This window comes from Perognathus longimembris, chromosome 22, assembly GCF_023159225.1.
Source record: "Perognathus longimembris pacificus isolate PPM17 chromosome 22, ASM2315922v1, whole genome shotgun sequence".
Classification (NCBI taxonomy): Eukaryota; Metazoa; Chordata; class Mammalia; order Rodentia; family Heteromyidae; genus Perognathus; species Perognathus longimembris.
The window spans coordinates 28,260,350-28,287,826 of record NC_063182.1 but is presented as its reverse complement, the minus strand read 5'-3'; the positions used below and the strand labels follow the sequence as shown (position 1 = coordinate 28,287,826).

Sequence of the window (27,477 nt, the reverse complement as noted above, 5' to 3'; positions counted from 1 at the left end):
AACAATCAGTAGAAAGATAACACATAAAAATAAGAAATTAATTCTTAATAGTGACAAAATACATTTAATAACTGTTTAACAGAAAAATATGACAATAACATGCCATGCAGATTAAAATATTAAAAAAAATTAAAGGTGAGGAAGACCATTTAATTGTGCTATGAGATGCTATAGTATTTCTTTACAATTGTTTCTTTACTTTTTTGTAGAAACTTTTAGGATCTTGGACATTGAACATTAACATGAAGGTAGTTCATTGAGAAGATAAGTAAAGTACAATATATGTGACACAAATTAGTTCACTTGAAAATGACCCAAAGGTACTGTACACATGGTATGAATATTTGGGTCCCCACATTAACCAGTGTTGCCCTTGACCCGCTCTCCTTAATATTTAGTATCACATGTATTAGAAATTTAACAGGTAACAGATGCTAGTACGAAAGATTCTGCCCTTGTATGGGCAATTAATTACTTTGACAGTTTTAACAAATGAATGATTTACTAGACATGGCCACAGTATTGATCATCAATCAAATAGTGAAACTGAGTATGCACACTTTAATAAGAATGTGAGAAGCCAGATGCACAGACCACGCTCATTTATCCTGTCCTTGTAAAGTTTAATTAAGAAACTAAGTAACATATTTCTCCTCAAAATACAAAAAAAACCCATACTGGGTTAAAAGGGGATAGTAAATATGGAGCTTTGAAATTAGAATATCTTGGGGAACTTTGCATGTGATTGTACTTTACATTTCACATGTTGTCATTTTTTATAAATATGCATATTTGGAGGGCAAAAATATTAGATATTAATAAAAGTTAGAAATTCATGTGCATTTCTGCTGTTTATAAAAGTAATTGGGCTCAGGGTTTCACCTTATTTTACCAAGGCCACTAAAAATTAGACTTCTAGTTTTATTTCATCTTTGCTATGAATATTAAATCAGATTTTGTTTATTTTATTGTACAAGAGTGCTAAGCATCAGCCTAAGGAAGTCATATGTGGATTCTTGGCAGAAGATGATTTTATTTGGTAATCTCAGTTCTATTTTTTGACCTTTGAAAATGCAAGTTTCCCTGAAGATATTAATTTTGCAACTTGTTCCAATAGCCTTTCCTTATGCTATGTCATGTTCCATCATTCAGTGAAACATCATGCTATTTTATATTAATATTTATATGGGTAATTCAGTGGTAATACTGCTTTGAGTACTTTCTTCTAACTTTAAAAATATTGCAAATCATGTATTTTTTTCCAAAGTATTTATCCCTAAGTATTCGTCATCTTGCAACAAATTTAGGCTGATGCATTTGAGAGATTCAACAGTACTATTAAGAAGTCCATCTTAGCTTATTTATGTGTATCCTTGAGGGTGAGGACCAGATGGATATAGGGATTTATGATCTACCCAAATCATTCTTTCACTCCTTTAGGGCTCTGACTGATGAATACACTTAGAGATCAATAGCTAAGTTGTAAATATCAACTTTCTTCATGGCTTAGCAAATATTGACTTTTCCTTATGTCACTCTAAAGGTTCTGATGCAATTCAGTATGAGCATGGGTTAGGATAGTATGCTTAAACCATATCTTTATTTCTTTTTCCTTCAAAACACAGCTGAATATAAACTCACTCCTATGTGGGCTAAAGTGGAAATATAAGATGTAAATGTTGGGTGCATTCTCCCTTCTCCAATCTTTTATTTGAGTGACCCAAGCCAGAAAGACCACAGCAGGAAGTTGGGGGGTTGGGGATACACAGCACTATTTCCTTAATACCAATACACACACACACACACACACACACACACACACACACACACACACATCCAAGAAATTGAACACCATGAATCATGACATAAAGCACAGCAGAAGAAAAAAGTGGAGATTACTCTGGCACAAAAAATACAAAGATTGCTTCAGAAACAAAGATTGATGACAAAAAACAAAAAGGCTAGAAAACGGGGATACTGGTGAAAAGCAAGAAAATGCTGCTCACATGAAAAAACGCAGACAGTGTTTTAGCTAGTACTGTTTATGTGTTGGGGATTGATTCTTTCTCTTACTTTTCAGAAATTCAGATAGAATCTATTCTGGAAACCAAGATGATGATGACGAAGTGATATCAGTAATGGTATAGGCTGTAAGAATCCTGCTGCAGAAAGGGTTTTATTGCTGGGAGACACTAGCTTACCTTTACTATGAGCATCCTGTGTGGATCTGGTTTGGCCATTTTCTCGTAAGGTGAAGCCTGGAGTGGCAATGCGGCTCAAAGTGGTAGAGCGCTAGCCTTGAGCTGAAGAGCTCATGGACAGTGCCCAGGCCCAGAGTTCAAGCCCCACGACTGACCAAAAAAATATTTATATATCATAAGGAGAAGCCCACATGTTTTAAAATGGCACTACTCAATACTGTGTAAGACATAAAAACATTATAATCTCATCATATCTGAAAGGGAGAACTGTAAAATCTTTTTTCAGAGAAAAAAAATTATATATAGAAAGTTTCCCAAATCATGCCCATCTGACGTGTCAAGGACGTGGAAGAATCTAAGAGAATGAATGGACTTGAAGGTGAAAGACAAAGGAGAATGTGTGTGCCTGAATCATTAATATAGAGCTGTACTTGAATTGGAGTTAAATTTTAACATGTAAATTTGAGCCCTTTTGGGGCTTGCAATACCTCTACTCAACTTTTACATCTAACTAATTCCTTTTGGAGGCATGCAGAAGCCAATATTTCTTTGAGTCAGAAATAAAATGCCTGTCTTTACTTAATTCTATATAATCTCTAAAGAGACATGAAGTACAAGGTGACGTCATATTGAAGAAAAGAAATGTGCAAACGGTTCCAAATTATTGGGATTATTGCTAATCCTGGAACAACAAAAAAACACTACAATTTAGCAGTTGGATGGAAGTTTCTGGCATAGGTAAACAAGGAGATTTTGGTTGGAGAATAAAAACCAATGATTTAGTTAAATATGCTTGTTTCTGAATGAAGAATCTGATAAATTTATAGATATAGATCTATCAGATTCTTCCCAATGTCAGATCACACACTGTAAAATAAGGCCTATTGTGCTAAGAACGATGATAAAAATTAAGTGCAAACACCAGAGGAAGATACACACACAAACACATACATACACACACACAAACACACACACAGGCTGTGTTTCACGTAGGAGCAGCATTTCTTGCTTATTCATCGGTATCCCTTTTTTCTAGTTTTCTTTTTTTTTGTTATCAATCATGGATACACTTAAATAAGCTAAAATGGACTTCTTAATAGTACGATTGAATCTCTCAAATACATCAAGCTAAGCTTGTTGCAAGATGTAATCACAGCAGTAAATTTCCCTTGGGTCCTGAATTCTGACTATTTTCCTTATGTGCATTTGAAAATGAAGGCTGTATTACTACATCACATCTGTTACTGGACCTTTAAATTTCAGAAGAGTATGTTCTACAGTTGTCAATACTGTCCTTACTCATTTGTCAGAGAATCCATGAGGTTGCTACTAATAAGAGTGAGAAAAACCAGAAAGCTACTAACATAATTCTAGGATTTTAGGAAAGTTTATGATCAGATCATAGAGATAAGTGAATTTAATTTGTGAATGCATTTCTTTACCATAAGTATTTTAAAAATAGAATATACTAGCAAATTCTGATCTTGCACAAAATTCAACTCAACATGGGACAAAAAATTAATATCAGATCTGAAACTTCCAAATGACAAGAGGGAAGTATACAGGAAACTCTTTAAGATATAGGTACAGTTAATAGATTCCTGAAGAGAACTCCAGTCACTCACTCTTAATGGAAATAATACATTAAACTAGAATACTTGGAAATACATTAAACTTTGTCTAAGATATGTGATAAGCATTTCAAGCTCATTTTCATCTTTCCTTTCCTTTATTCAAAATGTCAGCATTTGCAGTTCAGTTGACATTTGAAATAAAAACAAATAATTTTTCCAAGTGTGCACAATGTTGATTATTTCTTTGAATAAACTATCATTTTATGTAAGCAATAGGAATATCTTAAATCTTATTTTTCTCCATTGACCTACATCTCTGTTCCACATTATTAAGTGTAAAACCAGCAATTCCGTTATTTTTCTTTATCCTAGATAACATGGTCTTATCTAATATATGCCTTTGTGGATATAATTTGAAAAGGAGTATCTCATTAACACTTAAACTCAGTGAACAAAAATAAGAAAATGCAATTTGTTTTGATAAACATTCTAATTTCAGTAACTGCACTATCTTATTCCCTCTGTGAATTTCATTTGTGGCTTATGTTGAAACTTAAAAGCTCACGACACAGTTTTAGGAGCTCAAATGTAACCTTTTTTCCCCATGTTCTAACACAGTTGAGCATGTACACCTGGTTGTATTTATACAGACATACCAATACTGTATATTCTGTGGAGCTCTTGAAGATAGAGGGGTAATAAGTTCTTAATGAGGCAAGTGTGTCTCATCTATTTATAAATTCAGAGCCAAAAATAAATAGGAACAAAGATCCAACTATTTTTAATATTGTAAAAACATATTTTATAGATTTTAAGTTCCTTTAAAACTCACACACACACACACATACACCCCCCCCCGATAATAGACACATGTCATAAACAGAAGGCCCACATTGCAGCATTAATGATTTAGAGTTGAGACTCAATGTCCTTCCAATTGTAAATTTTCCAAGGGTGATGGGTGTGTGCTTCACAAAGACTAATAATGAATGTCCTTTGAAAATCCCCCTTTATAAAAGAAACAGCATTTGTTATTGAAAATAACAAAACAGTGAGTAACTACTATACAACAATACAGCAGAGAGGTCATTAACGAAGAAAATGAAAATAGGTATGTTATATTTAAAAGTGTATCAAACCCAATAGAAATTGCTAAAAGAGAAGATGAAGTCTATAATTACACCATTATGGATGCCCAATTAATCAAATTACTACATCTTATCACATGTTTATCATTCATATACAATTGACTCATTTTAACTGTTTAGTTAATTATTTAGCTAATATATTTAATAATGAAAATTCATCACTTAAAATTGATGGTAGTCTGAAAATAACCCCCATTTAACTTGACATTTGGTGCCCAGAAGCTGTTCTCTGCCCTAGAACATCTTCATGAGTAATCCAGCAATCTCTTTGTCCTTTATGCATTGTGAGATTCATCCCATAAGTATATGTGCTTCATTTTCATACCTGCTTTTTACTTAGTAAAGAACATACTATGTTTCTTAAAGTGAGTCATGTTCACATTTGTATAATAAAATTACTAAGATCTAGAACATCTAAATAAATAGGAAAAACCCTAAATCTCTTACAAATTATATGCCTGAGCTGGCTTTGAACCAGGCTCCTTATCTCGCAGTCTAGGATTACAGGTGTTAGCCACCAGCACCTGGCTTCAATGTCATCTTTATATAGAGAGAATTTATTTGCTTGCTTGGCCCTCCCACCGCCTGCTGGGAATCAATCTAGAGCCTCAGACATAACAGGCAAGCAATTTACCACTGAGCTACATCCCCAGCCCAGGTAGGTATTGTAAGAGTGCATACAAAGATAAACGAACAGTTTTTCCATGGAGGGCAATGCTAAGTAGACTACTGGAAGTGGAAGCAATGAACAGTTTGCTGAAACATTATACACAAAGTTTAATATGCTACAGAATATTCTAGAACATTTGTAAAATTCTCTTGTCTTACCTGAGCTTACATTCCATGGTAATAACATGCCATATGTATTGTTATTAAAGTGAGTGAATGCAAAAGCCAAATCCTTAATACCTTTTCCACAGCAACATAAAGTGGAACACAGCTATATGAAAGAATCACTAATCAGCAAAGTGTGCAAATCATGATCATAACAAAGTATTACCTATGCAGAGGAAAAAAAATCTGAGAATTCTGCCCTTAAAACAAATTGCTATGTACAATGTAAGTAGAGAAAATTCCAAGTTTATTAGTAGATGGAAAAAGATATCTTCACAACTGGAATAGCAAAGGGTATTATTAATGTGAGCATTGCTAATAGAATAACTTGACCAATACATAGATTATGAATTTCTAATTCAAATTATACATGAAACATGGAAAAATGATATAAAGTACATAAGATAATGCAGAAATCTACAGATTCCTGATTGTTCTGAATCAATAGATACAGAGGATTAAAATATTTCTATTTGTATTATATTTTCTTATAGGGATATAAATTTTATTTAATATAACAAAATATATAATGGAGCCTAGGATCCAAACCTTTATTGGTATACAATTAAAATGTAAACCTGTATAATATTTTTTGGCCCAAACTTTGTTATAATAAATAGTAAAGCCTGCTTTTTACTTGTACTACTGAGTTCATCATATATTTGAATATTTTTCTCCTTTCAAAAGTATGTCTTGAAATATTTTCTTTAAGTTATTAGGTTATCTCTCCATATTTTTTCCTTTTATGGGTATTCCTTGGATGCAATGCAAACTGTATGAGTTTGTTAGTTTCCTTTCTTTCTATTTCTTTTCACCATTCCTGTAAAACATTTTTTTAATGTTTTTCTTCAAATATTCTCCTAACTTCAGGTTATGAGGTACATTTAAGATCACATTTGTTGCAAATTAAATTTGTTTATGTACAAGAAGATTTTTTTTAATTTTGAAAAGTAGTAATGTTTTGGTAGTGCTGAGCTTTGAACTCAGGCTTCTTTTTTTCTGAATAATTACTTATTTATTGTTAAAGTGATATACAGAGGGGTTACAGTTTCATATGTAAGGCAGTGGGTACATTTCTTGTACAATTTGTTACCTCCTCCCTCATTTTCCCCCTTCCGCTCTCTCCCCAGATGAGTTGTTCAGTTGGTTTACACCAAATGGTTTTGTAAGTCTTTTGGAGTCGTTTACAAACGCCGTGAGTTTGATGCTGATGTTATGCACTGAAATGTTACTGTAGACTTTCAGTTATCCCAACAAATTTTGGCGAGGATTTAGCATTTTACTATCTATAAAGTTATGTTTTCTATGCAAACTATACTTTTTGAGCCACACCCCTGCCCTAAAGTGTTTTCTGCAAATAGTAACCATTTAGCATCCTCCTTTCTGATGAAGTTCTTTCTCTGGCGTCATTATTCTGGTTGGGATTTCAGCACTGTGTTGAATATAAGTGGTAAAGTGAGCAACTTTGTTTTGTTTCAGATCTTAAAGGAAAAGCTTATTCTCACTTAGTATAATCCTGCCCATAGGGTTTCTATAAATAATCTATATTATGTTGGACAGTGCACCTTCCTTCTGTAACTTATTGGAAAATATTATCAGGAATGGATGTTTAATTTTATTGAATGCTACTTCTGCATCTCTTGAAATTATAACAGGTTTTGTGTTGTTTTCTGTTAATGTAGTTTATAGCATTTATTGATTTGCAAAGGTTAATTTATGCTTCAATCCTGGGATGAATCACACCTGATTGTTTTACGTTGCTGTTGAGTTTAGTTTGGTAGTATTTAAAGAGGATACTTATCACTTATTTTCCTAAGTCTAGTAGTAATTAAACCTGTGTTCCTCAGGTTGGTATTTTATTTGTGGTGTTTCTGGTATCAGTATAGTGTATTTTAGGTTTCACTGAATAAATTTAGAATTCCTTCATATTCAATATTTTAGAATAGTCTGAAGAGCATTGTAAGAGTTTTTTGAATGTTTTATAACATTTGACCATAAAATCACCAATCTCTAGAATTTGATGGCACACTCTTCACTGATGGTTCATTATCCTATCCTCAGTCATTATTTGTCTGCTTATGTTTTCTGTTCATTCCTTATTCAATGTTGGTAAGTTGTATGACTCCAAGAATATCTTTTAGATTTACCATTATGTTTTCACATAATGTAAACAAGAATCATTCATCGTATCTTATATTTGTCAGTTATAATATATGTGACTATGTATTTATAGTTATATCCATTGCTCAATTTTTATCATTATATAATGATATTGTTTATGTTATATATTTAAAATTTTTATTGTGTATTTTTTCTAGTAAGTAAAAGTAAAATATACTGTGTACAAAAGACAAATGCTACTAATCTCATTTATATAAGGAATAAACAAACTTAAAGAAACGAATCAGAATAGTAGTTGACAGAAGCTGGAGGTGGGAATGTCAATGGGGTACTGGGAGATTTTGGCAAAAAACAAGAAGAGATTGGTTAGCACAAGGAACAAGTTCAAGAGTTCGTTTGTATTTTCAGTGGCCACATATGTTGTCTACATGACCATTACTTACTATATTTTAACTACTCTCAACATAGAAAAATTATAATTATAAAAATTATAAAAACATAGAAAAACAATAATTATTTTAAGTAATATACACACATCACATACCTCAGTTTAGATGATCTAGAATATACATACATACATATATACATACATACATACATACATACATACATACATACACACATACACCAAGACATACCACATAAAAATACATGTTTTCAGCTTAAAGAATAAATTAATGACTGTAACTCCTCTATACATCATTTTAACAATAAAGAAATGAAAAAACAGTTTCTTCAAGTCTTAAATAAAGTAAAGAACATAGCAAATGCAACAACAAACATGGAAAACTCCACTGTGTTGGTACAAGACAGTTTAAGAAAAAGCTTTATTTTCAAAACCAGTCACAGGACACATTTGCTTTCCTATTTCATTCTGTGTTAAATCCCTGTGTGGCTAGAAGTTAACATCTACAATGAACGAATGCACTTTACTTCATCAAGGTCAATGCATATATACATACACACACATAATATATATATATAAAATTGAATTAGGCATTAATATTAATGATGCAAGACCGTTCAGAATATTACATTAGGTATTTTGTTTGCTTTCTATTTGATTTCATTATATAATGTTATTGAACTTAAAGTCCAAAAAGACAATCTAAAAATGAGAACATACCTATTAATATATATATATATATAATTTAATCAATAAAATCAGTGGGCATATATTTGTCTACATGTATGTATATATATGTGTATTTTTTGGAATAAAACTCGTAGTGTGTATGAGTAAAGTGATGAGTAAGATATACAATTTTTGTATTGAATATTCATAAAAATATGTAATGATCATGTCAAAGAGAATAGTTGAAATTATTTAGATTTGCTCTGTAAAATGATACAAAACCACAGTACAATTGTAAATATCCGTATGAAAGTAAAATAATCTGAAGATATTTGCTAAGGCAAACTTGCTAAATTGAAACCATTTAAGAAATCAAATTTCCCATGTTTGTGGGACTGTGTTAAATAGTCGTAGCAGTATGTGCTTAAAGGGCAAACTCACTGTTTCATTTATGAGAAATGATTACAATAATTAACTACTTTCTTTAACAACAGTTTACTGAAGTATTTGTGGAAACCTAGCTACATTATTCAGATTCCATACCAACAAGGCTGTGTCTGTTTACTGGTTAAGTGTAAATAGAAGTTAATTTTTAAGTAAATTATCAGTACCATGTAATACATTTGGTATTCCACGTGAAGAGTAAAAACAGCAAATAATTGTAAATGAAATTTTTATATCTGCAATAAGAGAGTCACAAAATAATTCATCCAGAATAATATTCTATCAAAATCACTTAAAGCATTATTTAAAAAATACTGCTGATGGCGGGCTCAGGCCTGTAATCCTAGCTGTTCAGGAGGCAGAGATCTGAGGATCATGGTTCAACGCCAGCCCAGGCAGAAAAGTCCCCTTGAGACTCTTATCTGCAATTCACCACTCAACAACCGGAAGTGAAGCTGTGGCTCAAAGTGGCAGAGTGCTAGCCCAGAGCAAAGGAGCTCAGGGACAGCACTTGTGGCCTGAGTTCAAGCTAAACCTTGAGCTTTCATTTGCAAGTGAATATATTCCGAGAATGCACAAATAAAAAGCTCATGTTTTCCTATCTTCAAAATAACTTATTTTACCTCTATTTTCTTTAGGAACCACTCATGAGCTTCTTTAAAAAAGCAATTTTTGGAGTTACCCACAGTTTTGTTCACAAAGGAAAATGCAATAAGAGTGGCTGAAGAGAAGCAGACTTGGAGATGTAAAATAAGCCATGATGTTAGCTACCCCTTAATAATGTAATTGTCATGAAACTTGTTGGTACAATTCAGGTGTAAATAATACGATTAGTTTTAAATGTTTTTTTCTATGCATTTTATTGTTTTGCAGTGTTAGGGATTGAACTCAGGGCCTTGTACATGGTGAGCACACACCCAACCACTGAGCTACACTCCCACCTTTTTAATGCATTTTATAAACACATTTTTGTTAGTTGTTTCTTGCACATAACAAACCACTTTTTCTTGTTTCTTATCTTATTTGATATATTTTTGTGTAATCTAACTAAATTGATTTTCCTCTCATTCTTCCTATCGATGTATATTTGAACATAACATATAATTTACTCAAATAAGACATTCTGTGGATAAGCATACCCAAGTCCATATTTTCTTTCAGTGTATTATTCCACTGTATCATTCCATTTACACAAATGTTCTGAGCTTTCTTCTTACCTTAAGCTGTCAAAATTGAAGCTGCTCCTTTTTATCTTATGTACAATTTGGCAGTGATATTCTAAATATCAGAAAGCTTATTTGAATCAGAAGCCATGAGTTTCTATTAAGTCCTCCAAACTGACACTAAATATTCATTTTATTTTCTCAATCCTTTATATTATTTCCACTTCTTGATCAGATTTAATTCTCTACAAGGATATGAGTAGAAGTTTATGAAAATGTTATTTACATTTTTCTTCTCCTTTACAGCATGATTAGAAGACAGTGATATAATCCTCTTATTCCTGTTCTCAAAATGCTTCTCTTCCAATAACCTTCATTTCCCCTTTCGTGTTTAATTTAGATTATCACTGTTGTATATGGGAAACATTATGGAAAACATTAATAAGAAAAGCAGAATCGAAATTATTGTCTTATACTAATTTTATATTTCAAGAGATTTCTTTCACTTTTATTTGAAGTTGAATTACCACTGTTATTTTATAATTCTACTTTAAGTGGTCCTCATTTCAGAATTTTATGACTGAACATCTGATTATTGAGCTGAGGGCTAGATATAAACTTTATTTATAAACAACATAATCAGGATACATAGCGCAAAAGGTTGGCACAATCTGTTTCAGCCAATAATCCTACTGAAATTGTAAGTTAAAAACATCAGAAAGAAATTATGTACTTATGGTATGTGTACATAAGGATTATCACTAGATAAACATCACAAGTATCCTAGAGGGACAGAAAGTATTGCTGTTTCTGCTTATGGAGTATGCCAGCAATGCCAGGAGAATTGGATATATATTCTTAAACTGGAGATACAGTTAAAGATTTTTAATGTTCATTTTCATTTTTTTCCTCAAAGCATTGTAAGGAAGTGTAGCTCCAAATACTGTGTGCTACAAAAATGAATCTAAATATAGTCAGTCTAATCTCAACCTAATCCTAATGTTGTCTGAGAAGGACAGTCTCAAACCCCTATTCCCAGCAACTGCTGGACTCATTACTCACTGATCAAAGAACGTCCTTTTTTCCTCAACAAGGAAGAGAAGGCAGATGTATATCCATTCCTTTGGAGAGCAACAAAATATCTTCTAAATTGCTTAATCTGCTTCATTTTTACACATAATTATTAATTCAAAAGTTTCTATTTATGTCAACCATTAAATAGCGTGAGGAATGATGACATACACAATGCTTGCCAATAAAAAGGAGGAGTTTACTGTCCTCCATAATAAAACAACTCAGCTCAGCATTGTTAATAAATCGAAAATAGGATTTTGAAGAACAGGTGGTACAAAGAGAGTTTTGGACATTAAGTAGCCTTCTACTCCATATTAAAAACTGGCCTGTTATAGAAAGAATGAATGTACTCTAGAACATGTGTAGAGTAAGGGAAAATTTCTTGGTGCAATCTGATATTTAAGAGAAGCCCAAACAGGGTAATACCCTAGTTTCTCAGTCTTCAGTCCATCTAAGTTCATCACATTTGAAAGGCCACCAGGATCACTACTCTATTGAAACAGAAAGAAGAGGCATCCGTTTTCAAAATTTTCTTTATGTGATCTAATTTGTCACTAGTAAATATAGTTCAATCACTGAATAACCTTTATACAGTCATTTATGTATTCATTCAAAGACTTTAAGAATGGACTAGTGGCTCATATCTACAGTGCCAAATATTTTGGATGCAGACATAGGAAGAGGACAGTATTGAGACCAGAAGAGGAAAAGTTAGTGAGACCTTGACGAATGGATCAAGAAAATGTGGTGCTTATATGCAAAGGTATTCTAAGCTTCCATCAGAAAGAATGACCATTCATAAGGAAATGGAAAGACTTAAAAAATTATACCAAGTGCAGTAAGCCAGACGCAAAGAAATAGAGGCTGCATCATTTCCTTCATTTTCAATAATTAGAATGTGCCTAAAAGTCTACAATGGATAGTAAAACACAAATAATTACATCTGGACATGATGAATTAAGTATTCACACAGTGAGAACAAAGGAAGATATCTTAGGAGAGGATTTCAAGGGTTGAATATTTATATGTGTAAGAGCATATAAAATTATGCTCATTGAACTGGAAGCAGAAGTTTTTTATTGTACTGTTTATGGTTCTTTATTTATTGTCAAGATGATGTATAGAGGGGTTACAATTACATATTTAAGGTAGTGAATACATATACATTTCTTGTCATACTCATTACCTCTTCCTCTTTTTTTCTCTCTCCTTCCCTCTCCCCAACCTACAACCCTTTTTATGGTGATTGTGTTGAATTTGTGTAACATCTTTGGCAATATGAATATTTTCACTATATTGATTTCTACCTATCCGTGAGCATGGAAAGTCTTTCCATTTCCCTGTGTCCTCTTTGATTTCTCTTTTTATGTTTTTATAGTTTTCATTAAATAGATCTTTTACATCTTTAGTTAGGTTAATCCCTAGTTATTTTATTCTTTTTTTAAGCTATTGAGAATGGTATTATTCCCATGATTTCATTTTCTGCTAGTATATTGTTGGTATACAGAAAGGCTGCTGATTTTTGTGGATTAATTTGGTATCCTTATACTTTGCCAAAATGTTTTTTAGTTCTAGGATTTTTGGAGTGTAGCTTTTTTGGTCTTTCAGGTATAAGATCATGTCATCTTCAAATAGGGATAGTTTGATTTCTTCTTTCCTTGTGTGGACCCCTTTAATATACTTTCCTTGTCTTATTGCTATGTCTAGGGATTCAAGAACTATGTTGAATAGAAGCAGAGAGAGTGAGCATCCTTTTCTTGGTCCTGATTTTAGGAGAAATAGTTTTTCACCATTTAGTATGATTTTAGCAGTTGATCTGTCACCTATGACTTTTATTGTGCTAAAGAATATTCCTTCTATTCCTATTTTCTCCAGGGCTTTTGACATGAATGGGTGTTGTATTTGGTCAAGGCTTTGGGGGCATCAACTGAGATAATGATGTGATTCTTGGTGTTCACTTTGTTAATGTGGTGAATTACATTTATTGATTTGTGTATCTTAAACCAGCCTTGCATCGGTAGAATGAAGCCTACTTGGTCATGATGTATGATTTTTTAAATTTGTTTCTAGATTCTGTTAGCTAATATTACTGAGGAGTTTTGTATCTGTGTTCTTAAGTGAGATTGGTCTGTAATCCTCTTTCTTTGTTGGGTCCTTGCCTGGTTTGGAATGAGTATGATATTAGCTTCATAGAATGAGTTTGGGATTTCTCCCTCTGCTTCTCTTTCATGGAAGAGATTGAGTATTGGTACTAGCTCCTCCTTAAAAGTTTTATAGAATTCTGTGGTGAATCCATCTGGGCCTGGGATTTTCCTTATAGGAAGACTTTTGATTGCTTCTTGTATCTTGTTGTAAGTTATTGGTTTATTTAATTGATTTATATCTTCCTTGTTCAGTTTGGGTATTTTGCATTTCTGTAAAATTTTACCCATTTCTCTGAAGTTTTCCTTCTTTGGTGAGTATAGGCTCTTGAAACAGTTATTTATGATTGGATATCTTGGCAGTTTCTTGATGTATCAAACAAATTCTTTCAGAACTGCAGAACAAGGTAGACACAAATACAATAGTAGTGGGAGGCTTTAGTGTTCCACTTTCCCCAAGAGACAGATTAATCACATAGAAGATAAGCAACAATGCTTTGGATCTAAGTGACACCATATCCCAAGTAGAACTAATAGACATATTATACAGAGTATTCCACCCAACAACGACTCAATATGCACTCTTCTCAGCAGCCCAGGGAACATACTCAAAAACAGATCATATCATAATTCACACAAAGAGACTTAGCAAATACAAGAGTCGTAACATTATCCCTTGTAGTCTGTCTGACCACAGCAGAATCAAATTAGTCCTTAACAACAAAGGATACTGCAGAAATTACTCAAATACTTGGAGGATAAACATCACTCTACTAAATAACACCTGGGACAAACACTCTGCATCCTTCTTGTAAAGTTAAGAGCTTTATCTTAAAAGATGGGCAAGGAATATGGCCTAGTGGCAATAGTACTTGCCTCATATACCTAAAGGCCTGGGTTGGATGCCTCAGCACCACATATACAGAAAAGGCCGGAAGTGGCGCTGTGGCTCAAGTGGTAGAGTGCTAGCCGAGCAAAAAAAAAAGAAGCTAGGACATTACTCAGACCCTGAGTTCAAGCCCCAGACTGGCAAAAAAAAAAAAAAAAATCTTAAAAGATTACAACAGTTCTAGAAGCATGGAAAATAAATTCTTTCGTACAGAGCCATACAAACAATTGCCAACATGGTTTTATCAAGTAATAAGAAACAGCAAGGCTGGGGATATGGCCTAGTGGCAAGAGTGCTTACCTCATATACATGAAGCCCTGGGTTCGATTCCTCAGCACCACATATATAGAAAAAGCCGGAAATGGAGCTGTAGCTCAAGAGGTAGAGTGCTATGCTGGCCTTGAGTGGGAAGAAGCCAGGGACAGTGCTCAGGCCCTGAGTCCAAGCCCCAGGACTGGCAAAAAAAAACACAAAAAAAAAACAGCAATACACCATGAATTAAGTTAAAACAATGAATTAAGTAAAAACAGAACAAAACAAAAAAGGACAGCTTGAGTTCATAGATATATGCCATTGCAATTTGTATACTTGTTTTTGTACTCTTATATTCTTGTCTTGGAACTCATACCATAATTAGATCCATTTTTGCTTCAGCACACATTTCAGTGAAGAAAATCTCATAAAATGTATTGTCTGAGTAACCTGAATTCATTTTTCAATTATATACACTTAGTCTCTTTTTCAAAGCTTGCATGATATAAAAATAAGGTGCATTATTTACCCATTAAAGGTACCAAGTTTCCTCCCAGCCTTTGCTCAGTACAATCTTCTTTTTCTCTTCTGGCTATCCAAAGGGGTGCAGGCTTCTTTTAATAAAGCAAAGACACGGACAATCAGATGCTTATTCATTAAACACCAAGGAAAACAAGCTCCATAAGCAGGAAGACAACACAGAGCCAATTCGCAGTCAAGCAGAACTGAGACAAAGAAGCCAGGTATGGCAGAGCTCCCATTGAGGTGGTCCTATTTTAATCAGGGCCCAGAGCTTGTGAATAGGGTCCATTATTCCTTCCTATTTTAATTCCATAGAAGCAGAAAAAAAGTAGATTCCATTTCCATCTGCAAATTGCATAGTTTCAAACAGAATGGATTTTCTGTTGGCAACAAAAGACAGAGCTGGCAAATGGAATTTGAGAGAAGGTGATAAAAAAAACTAAAGAGCAATATAATTTTAAATTTCATTTATTTTAATTTTCCAGTTGATTAAGATAAATTTTACAGTATTTCTGAGTATCCAAATTAGATATTCTGAGATCAATTTCAAATTTGGCAGATGTTTTTAGGGCAATTGTTCCAATTGCCAATCCAGCAAGAAACAGAATAGGTTTATCTGAATTCTAGCTACTCATATACTGTGCCTAAACTGTATGTCACATTTGTTTTTCTTTCTCAAATGTAATTATACTTCACAAACTCTAAACAATTTTTTTTTTTTTTTTGGCCCGTCCTGGGGCTTGGTCTCAGGGCCTGAGCACTGACCCTGGCTTCTTCTTGCTCAAGGCTAGCACTCTGCCACTTGAGCCACAGCGCCACTTCTGGCCATTTTCTGTATATGTGGTGCTGGGGAATCGAACCCAGGGCCTCATGTATACGAGGCAAGCACTCTTGCCACTAGGCCATATCCCCAGCCCTCTAAACAATTTTTAATGATAAATTGTGTTCCATTTCAAGTCAATCTTTATGGTGTGTGTATTTGCGTGCATATGATTTTTATTTGGAACTTTGTGGTAACTTATCTAGAGTTAAGCATATTTTTATAAACACAAGTTCATTGTACACATGAATGGAATTCCCCATGGTTTTGCTGTACATGTATCACACACAAAGCATGCATTGCCATAGGTAGACTCCCTTATTCCACCCTCCTCCCACCCCTTTATATTCCCAGTCCTCAGTAACCCATATTGCATTAGAGATTGATCTTCTATTATTTGAAAAACTCACGTATTATTCTCAAATATGGCACCAATTTAAAATGATTATAATCTTACGAGATTTAATTTTAAATCATTGAGACACTAATACTGAGACGAGAGAAAGCATTCCTGTTTTGCTACAACTGTATGGGGTTGACAGAGAACTTCTAGAAGACAAAGATATGTGAGATATTTATAGCTCATATCTCACCCTATAGACATGACACAAAGCCTCTTCCAACTCAGTCTTTGCGGGCCAGTGCTCTCAGCCGTGGCTCTTAGCAAAAGTTCCCCCATTACTTATACCACAGTCTTTAGACTTAGAAGCAGTCCTAGAAATAAAATCAGGTAAAAGAATATTGTCTTCTTATATTTAATTGTTACATTGAGGACATAATAAAACATAGAACTAATTACTAAATAACTTGACAAAATGCTTAAGGGAATGACAGAATCTGAAGTATACTGGTAAGAGTTACATGTAAGTCTTTGAATTTTGAATCAGTTTTCAACATTGGGTCATTTTCTTATAATTCTTCTGCATACTAGGTGTCCTTGAAGAAATAACAGATAGAGGTGTTTCATTGTCACATAAAGAAATGAAGCGGATTCACAGAGAATGATTAAAAAATTGTAGTATTCTAAAGACAGTAAGTACTTAGACCATTTCACTGAGCATGTGTTATTTGATCAAATGTGAAGTGAGAAAGCTTTGTGTTTCCTTCTCAAATTAATTCGACCATTGATTTTAATTACAATCTGACACAAAAGTCTCAAGATATGGGCAGAATTCAGACAAATTAAGCTGGGCAGCAGAACCTACTCCTAGTTATACAAGGGGATGTGAGATCTGGAAAATCACAGTTAGCCCACACAGAAATGCTCACAGAGTCCATCTCTGATTTTCATTTATTTATTGCCAAAGCAATGTACAGAGGAGTTACAGTTTCATACATAAGGCAGTGAATACATTTCTTATTATCTAGAAAATTTCCAGGATACCTGATCCAAGTTTTAGAGTACCATCCATGAAAAAGAAAGACATGTTGGAACATGAGCCTCTAAATTCAAGGTGTGTCCCTGTCATGATTATACAAAATCAGGTAGTTGTTTGCTGAAATAGATGGTCTTCTTTCCAGTTCTCATGTGAGCCCTCATTTCTACCCCAAAGCTCATCAGCCCAATCTTTGCTTTCTGTAATGGTCCCCCCGCCCCGCCATTTTAATGTTAGACTACTATCAGCACTACCCAACAAGTTCTGCTTTGTTTCTCTCTCTCTCTCTCTCTGTCTCTCTCTCTCTGTCTCTCTCATTCTTTCTCTCTCTCTCTCCTCTCTCTCTCTCCTTTTTCTGCTCAAGACTGCTCAAGACTCTACCACTTAAACCAGAGTTCTACTTCCACCTTTTTGGTGGTTAATTGGAGCTGAGTCTCATGGACTTTTCTTGCATACTAGCTTCAAATCTTGATCCCCAGATTTCAGCTTCCTCGGTAGATAGGATTACAGAGGTAAGTCCCCTGTGACCAGCTACTTCTGGCTTTTTGCTGGTTAATGAAAAAATAAAGTAACTCAGTAGTCACCATTTTTTCCTTTAAAATTGCATGTATCTTCTTCATAAAAACTACTTTTGTATAAGGTAATGAAGAAATAATTCATCAACAAATCTCTCAACTGATACATTTCCTGTAAGAACTGAAAATTTTTATAGCATATAAAAAAAAGCTATCGTTAGATGTCAATACTCTTGAAAGACCAGTACAGTTTACTTAATGCATACAGTGTTGAATAGTCATTAAGATATCTGAATTGTCAATGACAAATGGTAAATTACATCTACCTTTTTAACATTTTACTTTAAAGTATAATACAGTAAAGTTTTGCTCAAATAAATGTGGTTCACTCCTGTAGAAATTTTCATGTATAGTTTTGTGAGTTTGGTGACTGCATTATATCCCATTTGGTTCAGAATAATTCTAAAATTTGTATAAAGTTCCTCTTTTCTATAATGAAACTATTGTTTAGGTTTTTAATCCCTGGTAATCACTGCTGTGTTAAAACTCAAGAGGGCATTTAAGGAACAAACTCACATGCATAATACTAGAAGATATTCCAGGGGGCAGATGTCATAGCAATTCTTTTATGTTGCTACAAGCATAAGAAAAATACCAACAAGCAGTACATTTCATAATCCTTCAATACTTAATCGCAATTTACAAAAGCCCTAAATTTTATATATAATTGTATATTAAACCTGTGAATTGTAATACATGTTGCTTTGAAGAAAATATTTAATTTTGAAGATTTTCAAGTTTATGGTTAAGTGACACAACAAAACATAATTGAAAATATTTTTAGAGTGAAATATATTTGGTACATAGTGTCTATCAGATTAAACATTTCTTAATCATAAAGCTTAAAAATGTTTTATCCTTTAAAAATATATATAGTAAGTGGTTGTTATCAGTAGTCACCCTATAATGCAACAGATCTATTTGGATTTAGCACTTTATGACATTACCTAGTAATTTAGAAATAGATATTTCACAAGTATCTGTGCTGGCTGGGCTGACTTTGAAGTATGATCCTCAAATCTCAGCTTCCCAAGTAGCTAGGGTTACAGGCGTGAGCTAGATATAGACTTGGTGGATACTTACTTTTAGAACCAAGAAAATATTTTAAATATGACTGTGTATTATATATCAGGGAAATGTGAAAATGAACATTTTATTCTGAAAATATATTTTAATGTGCTTTCATAATACAGTAAGGCCAATTAAAGCAACAATCCAAACATGTTGTAAATCTACTCTACACACATTCTGAATTTCTGTAGAGGTTATTTCAAATGACCCAAATTATTGAATGAACTTAAAACAGCATATTTTTATTAAAATTTTATTTTGTGCTTCTAGACACACAGTTCAGAATCTGTCACCATTAGAAATCATGAGTTACTTAAAAGAAATAAAAAATCCATATAACTGGGGGTATTTTAAACATTTTTGGCATTTGGAAAATTTAAATTCACCAGGCATTTAGAAAATGTCATTAATATCAAGATTGTTCATAAGACATTATAGGATTTCAGAATTCAAGATTTTTATTGAAAAAAAATTATTTCACTACTCATAATGATGTCTTCAGCATTTATAACAATAAGAAGTAATTTATTTTGAACATCATATACCATGTATCTTAATCCCTAAGAAGTCTGTTAGCAGATTTTAAAAAGTGACTTGCCATAGAAAGATGAAGGCTTTTGAAATTGTTTATGTAATGTATTTGAAGCCAGATCACACATTTGTATATTGAGTCTTCTACTGAATTTCTTTTAGCTAAAAACAATACAACATGGTCTGTGTTTGGTGGTGTATGTCTGTAATCCTAAGTATTCTAGAAGCAGAAACTGGAAGAATTGCCTCTTGAAAAAAAAAGCTAATGGCAACTCCACTTCAACTAATGAAGCATTATGGTACATGTCTGTGGTCCCAGTCACCTGAGTGGCATATGTAGGTTTAATGTAACCCAAGGATGGCCCTGATCAAGTCTTTCCACCTGTCAGAAAGCTTGAGGTCTAGGCTCAATCTCAGTGCCACTGACATAAATTTAGAAGTATCTTAGTTTTTGAAGTAAAAAGTCTGAAGTAGTTGTATTGCCAAAAGTAAAAGGACAGAGAACTGCATTGTGTAGTAAAGACATGCTAGTGAATTATTCCTTTCCTTTCTCCCCACCAAGTTTTAGAGACCACATACATTCCTGGCCTTAGTGCCTCTTCTTCTATCTCAAGCCAACAGCATCTTCTCTCTCCTTGATCTCAATCTTGAGCTTCACTGTTCCCTTGCAATAATAGGATTACAATAATGCTGCCCGATAATTAAGGACAGTATCTCAAACTAGATACTTTATAACGATCTTCCATTTCCAAACATCTGCTTAGCAACCTAACCTACAAAACAAAGCTCTTAAAATTTTTGCCTTCAATATGTTTCTGTAATTTCTGTGATCCTTTACCAGCAAACATAGAAAAATCAGTACCACTGATTTACTTAAATAGACCAACAGGAATCAATCTTCTTCAGTGGATAGCTTACCAGCCTCCATCACAGTCAGCAGAACCTAAAGAAAAGAAATAAGATGTCAACACACTACATATGGAAAACAAAATTCCTCCATGGACTCTCTGTAGTATCATGTGGATTGTATTCTAGTTGTAGGAAAAAAAAAGATTGTTAGATAACTTGTCGCTAATTTAAAGTATATAAAACATTGTTCAGGGGAGTATGTAACTTTGTATAGTCTTGATTCCTGACACATTACTGAACCTGCAATAGTTCATTCTACTTCAGAATTCTGTTGTGCCAAGATTCATTGGCAGATTTAAATATAAATGAAAACCAAATTCGAACAAATAGTTTGCCTTCTTTATTTCCTTTATTTCATAATAAGGAAAATGTATTAATAAGAGAAGCATACCACTGAGCACAGTGGTTGTTTAAGTATGTATGTAAACATGTATAGTAAATAATTTTTATCTTTTGTTCATTAGTTTAAAAATTTTTAACAAGTAATGCATTTTGTTGTGACATTTTGTGAGAGAGTATAATATAGTTCAATCACATGTACCCTTCCTTGCCCTTCCCTTGTTACCTCATGCTCATGATATTTTTCAACATCTAAAAATCAGGTGAAATGCAAACTCTTCTATTTCAATGCTTTTGAGGCTATCAATTCCAAATACATGTAGACTGCAATATTTGTCTTTCTGAGTCTGGCTTATTTGTGGTGTGTGTGTGTGTGTGTGTGTGTGTGTGTGTGTGTGTGTGTGTGTGTGTCTTGATTCTTGGTTTGAACTCAGAGCCTAAGCCTATCTCTGAGCATTCTTTTTGCTCAAAACTAGTGACTCCACTTGAGTCATTCTTCCACGTCCAGATTTGGGGTGGTTAATTGTAGGCAAGAGTCTCAGAGACTTTATTGTCTGGGCTGGCTTTGAATCAAGATCCTCAGATCTCGCCCTCCAGGGTAGCTAAGATTATAGATGTGAGCCACTGGTGCTGAGCTTGGCTTATTATTTTTAATACAATAATCTCTAGTTCTTTTTTTTCCAGTCGTGAGTTGTGAACTTGGGCATGGGTACTGTCACTGAGGTTTCCTGCTGAAGGCTATCATGCTACCACTTTGAATCGTAACTCTACTTCTAGTTTTCTAGTGGTTAATTTGAGGGAGGAGGCTCACAGACTTTCCTGCCTTGGCTGGTTTTGAACTGTGATCCTCAAGTGCTCAACCTCCTGAGTAGCTAGGATTACATGCGTGAACCATCAAAGCTCAGTTGATAATCTCTAATTCTAGTCATGATATTGCAAATGAGATGGTTTTGTTCTTTTTTATACAAAGACCACCTGAAAATTCCATAAGGCTTGTGGGGTGTGGAAGCTTTCATAATTTTGTAAAGATCCTTACTCGTATATCAGTAATTTTGGAATCAATGGTGATGAATCAAATATCCAAAGTCAAGTAACATGAATAATACATTGTATTTCTTAAATTTTATCCCTAAGAAACATTCTCTTGATATCAGAAAAGACATTAGAATTTATGTCATGCTAAATAACAAATATAAGCCTGGTGCCAGTGGCTCATGATTGTAAACCTAGCCACTCAGGAGGCTGAGATCTGAGGATCATGATTCAAAGCCAGCTTGGACAAGAAAGTACTTGAGACTCTCATCTCCAATTAACCACCAGTAAATCTGAAATGATGCGGTGATTCTGTATCTTTATTCCCTTCTGTTTTTCCTTTCTTCCTTCTCCTTCCCTTTATTCTTTCTTCATTCTCAATCTTTTCCCTTCCTCTTTTCTTGAACTCCTTCTTTCCTATGCCACTTCTTTATACCATTTAAAGTGATGATGCTAAATTATATTCATTCCTCTCCATCAGCTGCACACAAACACTGTAAAAAAACATAATAATTGTATCTAAAATAACAGCCAAGAGAGCCTGCAGAATTCTAATTATAAAAATAAAAGTAAAAAAGTTAGCAATACTTGTGCAAGAAATTGTAATTGTTATTTTTATTTAATATGGGAGTAGCTATAGTAAAATTACTGAATCTTTCTATATATGTGATGCAAATTTGAAAAAGTAGTAGACATATTGAATCTAACTAGTTTTCAATATAACATGGCCAAAAACTTTTGGTGAATCATTTTGGATACCTTGTAGTTCCAAACCAAGTAGAAAGCCAGGAGCTGGTATCTCATATCTACATTCCCAGTTCTCAGGAACCAAGTAGAAAGCCAGGAACTGGCATCTCATATCTATATTCCCAGTTCTCAGGAAGCTGAGGTATGGGATCTCAAATTTAAAGCCAACCAGTGAAGACCAATCTGAGAAGTTCTTATTTCCAAATAAACATCAACAATACAGAATAGGAGTCATGGCTCAATTTTGTAGTATTAGCTGTGAGTGAAAAAGCCAACAGAGAATCTGAGGTAAAAAGTTCAAGTTTCAATACTGGCCCAAAATTTTCAAACAAAAATTACTTTGGACATCAATTGATGTATTTCTTATAGAGAACTAAAATAATGCCAGAAAACTATACTGAATTTGCATATAACACAATACATTATTTTAAACCTATAAGTATATAATGATGGAAGGTTCGTTATACAAAGACTAAATATCCTTTAATATATAAAGCAAAATTTCATGATTTTCTAACTCCATATTCTGTGTATCTAAAACATTGACTTCCTTCTTAGAATCACTTAGAATAAGAATAAATTGAAAATGAAAATGATCTAAATAAACATTTCACTATTCCCAAAGCAAAGTCAATACAGGAGCTGTGATACTTAAATGGAAATCGATGGTGAGGTAATTGGTGGAGAAATACATATATGTCCTTTAAGAATACAAAACAAAGGTTCAGAGCTGATATAATTATTGAAAACTTTGCAAAAGGAAAACCAGCCTTTATAAAAAGGCAACTTAAATATAGTGATTCTTTGTAAGATAACAAGGTAAATAAATATAAGCATTTGTTATGCTTTAAAAGAACCCAATTATTCAAGTGAACTGTTTGATATTCAAAGCACATGCAATAATGCAGAACTTCACCAGAGAAGAGAATTTAAGAGATTACATTATAGAGAACAGCACAAATTCAATGGATTGACTCTTAAGAAATTGGATTCTATGTTAAATATTTTATGTGCATGGTAGATTCCTTGTTTTATCAGGTAGAACTTTGAGGCAGTGCAATTTGCTAAACTCATTTCAATGGAGATCAAGATTTCCTGTGCTTCTCAAAAAGTAAATACTTTGAAAGAAAATTTCACATACCAGCATTGTCAACCTAAAAATGAATTTATTTAATTTCCCCAAAGGAACTTAATATCTGTCTATCCACACATATATGTGAGATAGACACAGATATAGCTACCAGATGGATTCACAGCTAAGTTCTATAAGGTCTTAAAAGGAGAACTCACTTCCATACTCATGAAACCCTTCAATGAAATAGAAAAGGAAAGATCACTACCAAACTCAGTCTATGAAGCCAGCATAATGCTCATCCCAACACCAGATAGAGATCCACCAAAGAAAGAGAACTATAAACCCAATTTGATGAATGTTCATGCAAAACTCCCCAACAAAATTCTGGCCAACAGAATTCAACAGCTAACCAATAAATAAATAAATAAATAGATAGATAGATAGATAGATAGATAGATAGATAGATAGATGGATAAATAAATAAATAAATAAATAGATACATAAATAAATAGATAGATAGATAGATAGATAGATAGATAGATAAATAATAAATATCATACATTACAATCAAACGGGATACATTCCAAGGTTGCAAATCTGATTTTATATATGCAAGTCAATTAATGTAATTCATCAACTGAAGCTAGGAAAAGAAACACATGATTATCTCAAAGATACAGAAAAATCATTTGACAAGATTCAACACCCCTTTATGGTACAAGTTCTGGAAAAGGTAGGAATCCATGGAACATTTCTCAATATAACATAGGCTATTTGTGATGAAACTACAGCCAGCATTATACTTAGTGGGGAAAAGTTAAAACAATTCTTTCTAAGATCAAGAGGAAGACAAGGATGCCCACTGTCTCCTCTCCTCTTCACCACAGTGCCAGAATTCCTAGCAAGAACAATAAATCAAGAGAAACATATGGATGGAATTTGATTCCTATGGATTCCTCACCCAAGCTATTCTATGCTCCCATTAGAAAGAAGGACATCGCCCCATTCATAAGGATATGGAAAGACTTAGAAAAAATCATATTAAGTGAAGTGAGCCAGACAAAGGAACATAGATTCCATGGTTTCCCTCATTAGTAATAATTAGTATATGTTTCATATAGTCCTAGCAGAGGATCTCAATAACTCAATAGTCATATACATATGATCATATAAGATGAACCTAAGGGAAATGAACTCCAAGATATGGAAACAATAGGCTTTTCATTGTTGTTGTTGATTTTAACACATTACATGAAAATATTTCTTTTTTCTTTCATTTTTTCTTTCCTATAATTTATCCCCTATTGTCACTCTGTTTGATTGTGGTACCCTAGTTATTGTATATACATTTTTTTCTGAATTAGGTAAGGGAAGGGCAACATCAGAATGGTGAAACAAAGGACAAAGGGCAAACCAAAGCAACAGCAAGACTCACAAGACAATACATTGATTTGAAACTTTGGCAAAGTAGTTGGTCATAAAATCAACAACAAAAACCAGTAGCCTTCCTGTAAGTCAACAATGAGAAGAGTGATACTGAAATCAGGAAAGAAGCTTCATTTGTAACAGCCTTAAAAAATTACTTAGGAATTAACTTAACCAAAGCTGTAAGTGACCTCTACTGTGAAAACTTTAACACTTTGAAAAAAGAAATTTAAGTAGCCCCAAGCAAATGGCAAAACATCTCTGCTCCTGGTTGGGAAGAATTAACATAGTAAAAACAGTGCTTTTTCCTAGATCAATATACAACTTCATTGCAAAACCCACCAAAATCCCAACAACTTTCTTCAAAGAAATAGAGAACTCAATCCAAAAACTCATATGAAATAATAAAGACCCAGAAGAGTAAAAACAATCTTAGCAGGAACAACAGCGCTGGAGGAATATTGATACCCAACTTCAAAGTTTATCACAAAGTCGTAGTAATAAAAACCACTTGGTACTAGCACAAAAATAGGCATATGAACCAATGGATCAGAATAGCAGATCCAGAAATAAGCCAGCAAACATATAGCCATCTAATATTTGATAAGGGAGCCAAAAATACAGGTTGGAGGAAGACAGTCTCTGCAACACATGGCATTGACAAAATTGTCTATCTACATTCAGAAAACTGAAACTAGATATATCCATATATCATCTTGTACCAGAATCAACTCTAAATGAATCAAAGACCTCAATGTAAGGACAGATACTGTGAAAATATTACAGAAAGAGGTAGTGCCACCCTATGCCTTCCAGGCATGGGGCGAAACTTCCTAAACAGAGATTGAGAATCACAAAAAATCAAAGAAAGTCTGGACACATGGGATTATATAAAACTGAAGAACTTCGGCTTAGGAAAGAATGTAGCTAGTAAGATAAATAGAAAGCCCACAGACTGGAAGACAATCTTCACTAGTTACACAATAGACAAAGACCTCATATTCAAAATATACTTAGAGCTCAAAAATTAACCCCCCCAAGAGAAAAAACTCTCAACAGCTCAACATCTCAATCAATAAATGGGCTAAACACATAAAGAGAGACTTCTCAGAGGAAGGAAAAAGAATGGCTAATACACACACAAGAAGTGTTCAACATCTCTGGCCATAAAAGAAATTCATATCAAAACTGCATTGAGATTCCACCTCACAGCAGTTAGAATGGCCATTATCAGGAAAACTAACAATAACAAATGATGGCAGGGATGTGTCCAAAAGGCAACCCTATTACACTGTGGGTAGGAGTGTAAACTTGTTCAGACACTCTAGAAAGCAGTATGGAGGTTCCTTAAAAGACTAAACATAGAGCTCCCCTATGAAACAGCAATTCCATTCCTGGGCATTTATCCAGTGGATGGCAAACAGTCCAAGCAAAAGCCACCAGCACAACTATGTTTATTGTAACATTGTTTACCATAACCAATATTTGAAGTCAACTCATATATCCCTCAGTGGACGAATGGATCAACAAAACATGGTGTGTGTATACACACACACACACACACACAGAGTCTAATTATACTTATCCATCAGAAAGAAAGATATTGTACTATCTGCAAAGAAGGGAAAGACTTGGAAAATATTATATTAAGCAAAGTAAGCCAGAACCAAAGAAACATAGGCTGCATGGTTTCCCTCATTTGTGATAAACTGGAATGTGCCACTAAATCTACAAATAAACATAGTGAATGGTCAAAACAAATAAATAAAACCAGGATATGATCAATTATATAGGACCCTAATCGTTAACATACAGAGAGCAAAGGAGGCTGAGCATAGGAGTCGGCTCAATAGGAATGGACAGATGATCACATAAAACAGTATTTTATGAAATGAACTAAGAAAAAAAAAAAAAGGAAACAGGAGACACTCTTTAGATGCCATTGTTGCTGTTTTTTTGTTTTGTCCTCATTTCTTTCTGTATTTGTATTTGTTTGCATCTGGGAGGCTAAAGGAGGGCACATTGTATGTATGTTTATGGGAACTAGAGAAGGGGAACACCATAATGGAGGAAGGGTAAAAGGCAAACTAATGCAACAGCAATACTTACAAGACAATATGCTATACACCAACTGTACAT

At 33.7% G+C, this 27,477-nt stretch overlaps 1 long non-coding RNA gene across 1 annotated transcript; it reads left to right on the top strand.

Moving 5' to 3' along the window:
* Positions 1-539: 539 nt before the first annotated feature.
* Positions 540-27,477, top strand: LOC125340067. Its single transcript, XR_007208678.1, has 4 exons — positions 540-550; positions 3,335-3,337; positions 14,731-14,737; positions 27,352-27,477. It is a non-coding gene; the product is annotated as an uncharacterized LOC125340067 (long non-coding RNA).